Here is a 6,517-nt window from a genome sequence, read left to right on the forward strand (position 1 = left end):
ACCACGCAGTGGAGTGCAGAACTGCTGTGAGCACGTGGAGCAGAGCCATCAGCTACCACAGGGAACTGACTGCAGTGACCCATTTTCTGCTTGTGTTAGCTCATGAGCCAATCAATTGATTGACTCCTGCACTTCCTGAAAATCCAATTCTGCAGCACTCAGATGACATTCTGGGGAAGATCTTTTGCATCTTTCTGGTCACAGCACATAGCAGTTCAAAAATCCAGCCTCAGCAGAGTCACGACTGGCTGCTGCCTCTCCTCGGTGCAGAGAAAATCCATCTCAACACCTTTCAAAGCTGACCTTCTCAAGCTGGTGTTCATGACCTGCTCCCCCTTGATTTTGACCTCACCCAAAATAGCTTGCCTTGCCCACAGCACATTCACTTTATCCCTTTTGCCTGGATATATTTTACAGGCTGCTGCACAGTCTCTTCTTCCATCCACAACCCTGCCCTCACCCCCCTCCCTTTTTTTTCTTTCATTTATAATGCACGGGCAAGTTGCCAGCATTCATGAAGTATTTTGGATATGGAATAGATTCACACACTGGCCTGTTTCAAGACAAAACTACCAAAGCTACTCTCTTGGGGGAAATCAGATTCCTTACTCACCACTCATCAGCCAGTTCCTCCTCAGGAAACGCTCCTGCAGGGAGCCATCAGAGCTGGGCACTGTGCCCCCAGTGGGGACAGGAGAATAAGTGCCTCAAATGTTGTCCTCAGATCTGTGGCACTTTCACTCACTAAGAAATAATATTAAAAATAAGTAAGTAAACCATCAACGGGGTAAATCTATCATCACTCACCCCACTCTATTTTTGGGACCTCCATTCAAATAGCCCAGAACCATATGTACAAACTCTTTAAGGAGTGTGTAGATTTCCATTGAATCTACATAGAAGCTTTTCCAGATAAATCTCCTGTAGACAATGAACTTGGAGAACATACATTTCCAGCTCTTTCCTCACCTCATTAATTAATACGGGAGCATTGGCTGACTCCCACATCCAGATCTGCTGCTGAGGTGGTTTCTCTAAGCCATTCTGTACATTGAGGCTATTCTCACACATTACCATATGCTTCCTGCTTCTCTGGATTCAAGTGCAAAATTCACACCTCTTTTTCTCTGTTTGCTGACTGAGGGGAAGGTATCCTAAATTGACCCTTTCCCTAATTACTGTCTTTGTTACACAAAGATATAGTTAGTCACATAAGTGACTAACTATATCTTAGTTAGTCTAAGTGACTAACTATATCACCAAAACTAAACTATATCACCTAACAACTATATCACCTATCAACTAAACTAAGTGACTAACTATATCACCAAAGATACAGTTAGTCACCTAAGTAGTCCACCCCTACACAGCCCAAATAGATGCACCCCTGTAAGAGTAGCAAAAGTAGTAAGTTTTCCTAAAAAGGTGGCTTGCCTTATCCCATTTTTTTTCTAAATTCAAAAACCTAAACGTTTTTGTGGTACCAGTCTATTTTCTCCAATTAAAAAAAAAAAAAAAAAAAAAAAAGAGAGAAAAAAAAATCTCAAACACTGTATAAATGGGAATCACACCACCAGGAGGAAGAATCCCCCACTCTGGGGCAGCCACAGGACACACTCAAGTCATGTTTTGTGTGGAGAAACGTTTTGTTTTGCGTGGCATGACAATGTTGAAAAAGGTCACTGAAACAGTCAAAGAAATAAATTATTAAAAAGAAAAAAAAAGTCCTGGTTTTTAGTGTGTTTTCTTTCTCTTTTTTTTTGGGGGAGGGGGGTTGTGTTTTTACTTTTTTAAAAAAGGTATTCAGCGTTTTTAGTTAAAATCATTTAGCTCATGTTACAAGGAAAAATGTAATATTTTACAAGGAAACAACCCCATACGAATCAACATAACCCCATATTCCTAATAAGCAGAATTAACAGTTTAGACTGTTCTCTCACACACCGCAATGGAGAGCTTTATATCAGCAATGGACCATCTGGAACAACAGGCAGCCAGGGCTTTGGAGCATCAGAATGGATAGCAGTTTGCAGACTCTACATAGTCTGGGGGGAGTAAGCGTCTGTCTTCCCAGACACTTGATGTGAGTTGAACCATGACTTTATGATATTGGTACTTGCTGTTTTACTAGAGTGAAGTGAGCCTAAACAAAGACTATTTGGTTACTACTAAAAAGAAATAAGCAAATTAACAGCCTATTTTCAATAAAGTTCAGAACTGGAAAAAGAATCAACTCATGATGCATAAACCTCCAGCTAGATCTTAAAATATCTGGACTTGGTTTAATTACATTTTGTATGTGATCCTCAATAGGACTTGCTAACCTTTAGGGTTTAATAACCTCAGTCATTTAATGTCCTTTCATTACATTAGCGTAACAATCCAAGAGCAAGGTTTGAGAACTAAAACTATGTGCTTCCCCTTGGGCTTTCCCATATGTTCACCATCTTTAGCTTAGACTCCCAGGATACTCATGCCAAGTCTTATAAAATGTTCTTAGCAGAATAGAAAAACATCTTCTCTCACTCTAATTCATAGATTTGTTCTTTACAGAGGAACAGAGGGAAGGGAGAGCCTGGTGCTGCAAAACAATACTCTGCTGGGCATCTACACAATATCCTGACTCAGGGAGAAAAAATATTTTTTTAAAGAAAAGCTAAAAGACCAGTAGGTCAGAAAGCATGATACGGTCCCCACCTGAGACTTACAGTTGTGATCTGGATAGCTGTTCTGAAACATGGGATTAGAAATTAGAGAGTGACTGATTGAGAATGGATGTGTGGACAACACTCATTGCTTAATATGTGCTGTGCTTGGAAAATACAATGTTACATTTGTGATGTACTGTGCTTGTGCTGTGCTGGGAAAATACAAAATGTACGTGCAAATACAGCATGAGAGAATGCACAGATGAGGAGTAAGGAGGAGGACTAAAAGCTGCCAGCACAGATTTATGATAGGGAGTAAGGAGGAGGACTAAAAGAAGGTCACACTTGCAAGGTGCCTAGATAACAGGGGGCCCTCGGACCCTGGGAACCAAGACAAACCAACCTTACGGTTTGGACTGAGACCAAGGGCTCAGAGAGCATGCGCACGAAGATAAGGTAAAAAGTTCAACTCTGATGAAGACATCTTACTTCATCCCAACGACCACCCGGACGACCACCAGAAAGCACTACGCAAGTGCAGAAGGACTGATAAGATAATTAGCATATGAAGTGGGGCTAGGTGGAGCTAGGAAATGAATATGCATAGGTGTGTTGCAAAACTTAATGCATATGTAATATTTTAGGGGATAAAAGAGAATGCAAGTGAGCGAATTGTTTCGCACGACTTTGGTGGGACTATCCCCGTGCTGCCCAGCGCTGAATAAACATACCTACTTTACAATCTTACTGATTGTGGAGTCTTTCCCGCGAATCAGTTCAAACACAGACTGCCTGACTTCAAATCTGCCACTAAATAATAAGGAATTAAGAAGACATTTTGGCTGAAGAGTCATAGAATCAGCTAGACTGGAAGAGGTCTTTGGAGGTCACGTAATCCAACCCTTCTCAAAAAATGACTGACTTGCTCTAGGCATAACAGAAAAAGGCCCATTTGACAAAGTAAACAAACAAACCCTACATTTTCATGTCTGTGAACTCTAATGTCAAGGCAAAACTGTATGAACCTTAGAAACCCAGTAGGCGGGAGGGACCCCCACTGTAGGAACAACTGTGCACTGACAAAACAGGTGGGATGCACATCACCAAACTTCAGTGTCTACAGGGTTGATGATGGTAACACAGCCACCTACTCTCCCTCTATGATCAGTGGGAAGAAATAAACCTCTCTGGCATGATTAATCTGACCTATTTAAATGCTGCTTTAGGATAGCAGGACTTTCACTACAGAATCTATTGAATGTCCTGATTTGATCTCCATCGACTGTAAAGGAAACCCAGTTGTAAGCAGATGAATTCTACCCTGTGACTGCTTTAACTCACAGCACACTTTAAACTAGAAATAACATGAGCAAAGCGGGGTCAGATTGTACCTTTCAGGTACCACTGCAGGGAGGTTTTAAAGGGATTTGGGCAGCTATAGTTTTTGTTTGTTTGGTTTTTGTTTTTTGTTTTTCAGATAATATATACAGACCTTTATAAAAGACTATCTAAAAAAGCAAGTGTTTCTCAGAGCTTCTTCAAACTACAATTTCTGCATCTCCAAGAATCTTGCCCCCTCTCCACCACCACCAAGTATAGAAATGGTCATGAGTTTTCCTTAATTCTTCTTCTAAAATCTGTTAAAAATATATTGATTCCCATGGGCCAGGAATAGTATGGATGGGAGGACTCTCCCTCCATGTAGTACCACCACCAGGGCTCTAACCCCCAGTGCCACAACATGGTTATGCTCACACAGAAGCGTAGCCTTTTTCTTAATTTCCACCTATGGAGAGATCAGGACATGACTTAATTTCTAGACTGTTCTAAATCCAGATATGCTAAAACCAAAAAGGACCAACATTCTTCCAACTCCCACCTACTAAATATTGGAAAACACTGCCAAATTAGCACAACAGCCCAGAAAATTAATACAATGCATTCAGTATTAATGCACGGCTTCTGTGGGCTGATGGTGGTTGTTTTCAGATCATCTTTTTATTTGTTCCTGTAAAAGCAGCCATAAGGAAATGGAGCTCTTCAAAGTTCAAGGCCTGAAAAGGCACTGCAGTGATGAACTGCTCCACTATGAAATCAGAAATACACATGGGATATTTCTGTCCTGTTGGGATCTTCAGTGCTAAGAGGAGGTCAACTACGAGAAGCGTGGAGGGTATTTCCTAGGCAAAAGCTTTTGCTACTGTGGTGGTTTTACCGTGGTAGGCAGCTGAACACCACAACCACTCTCTCACTCCCCCTCCTCAGATGAGGAGGGGAAGAAGTAAAGGAAAGAACAACTCACGGGTTGAGATAAGGATAATTTAATTAAAGAGAAAATATATATATATATATTATTAAGGAAATATTATTAATTAAACAATTCAACTAAAGGGAAAAAAGGGAAAGGGGAAATGGAGGGGGAAAGGGAGTAACAAAACAAAACAAGTAAAGGCTATGTGGAAGTGCAGAGGAAAGAAATTACTCTCTACTTCCCACAAATGAGCGATGCTTGACCACGTCCTTGAAGCAGGGCCTCAACGCACGTAGCCGATGTTCGGGAGGAGGACAGACGTTTTCGCAACGAGTGCCCACCCCTCCCCTCTTCTTCCTTTTTCCCCCTTTTATTGCTGAGTGTGACATCATATGGCATGGAATATCCCTTTGGTTGGTTTAGGTCAGCTGCCCTGGTGATGTTTCTCTCTCACTTTTTTGCCCACCCCCTAGGAGGGTTAGAGAGAGTCCTGATGCTGTGCCAGCACTTTTCAGCAGCAGACACAACACTGGTGTGATACCACTGCTGTTCTAGCTACAAGTGCAGAGCGCAGCACTGTATGGGCTGCTGCAGGAAAAGTTAACATCCCAGCCAGACCCAGTACACTACACAAAAACTGTTGCTATTGCTGATAAGGTTGTGTTCAGAGAAAACTGTTAAGCCCAGGTTTTATCCACATACAGAGCACTCATACTTAACCGTATAAAATAGCCACACTATATCACAAAACACAAGGCAAGGTTACAACAAAAGTCTAGTGACAAACACCCTCCAAACATTAGACGCGTAAATGAGTCTTTAAGCCTGATCCCTACTCTGTAATAAAATGAAAGTGTAAAGCTCCAGGTCCAGTCCCCTCTGATCTGATGTAGGTTTAATCATAATTGGAATTTAACATTGCAGACCTATGTTTAATTTAACAAAATTATAGGTGGAATTATAGAACCATAGAACAGCTCAGGTTGGAAGAGACCTTAAAGATCACCCAGTTCCAACCCCCTGCCATGAACAGGGACACCTCCCACCAGACCAGGTTGCCCAAAATCCCATCCAGCCTGGACTTGAACACCTCCAGGGATGGAGCAACAGCTTCTCTGGGCAACCTGTTCCAGGGCCTCACCACCCTTCTACAGTGAAGAATTTCCTCCTATATACATCTATGAACCTACCAAAGGAAGTCTGAGCTTGAAATTACCCTGCCCCATGCCTAACACAGGCCAAAAAAAGACAAAGTTCTGATGACAGAGAACCCCAAATGAGGAACAAATGTTCTTTGGTGCTTTGTATAGTCCATAGCACCGATTCAGGAACCTGCTCAAATACACCAAACTCTTACCAAATCTTGAAAGGAATTTGTCAGATGTGCAAAGATGAGCTACCACCTGGGCTAGCAAATGAACATTTGTATATGCAGCAATAACATCTGATTGACGTCATTGTCAAGTTCTCTTTAATTTAGGTGAATTTGATAACCTCATCAGATAATGTTGCTGTGAGGAGAATCCTTATTTATTAATTCAAATGGCATCTGCTACTGGGGAAAAAAATTAGACACACCACTCCTCAAAGATACAGTTCATATATTCCCTAACAGACA

The sequence above is a fragment of the Oxyura jamaicensis genome, chromosome 2 (genome assembly GCF_011077185.1).
Source record: "Oxyura jamaicensis isolate SHBP4307 breed ruddy duck chromosome 2, BPBGC_Ojam_1.0, whole genome shotgun sequence".
In the NCBI taxonomy this organism is placed as follows: Eukaryota; Metazoa; Chordata; class Aves; order Anseriformes; family Anatidae; genus Oxyura; species Oxyura jamaicensis.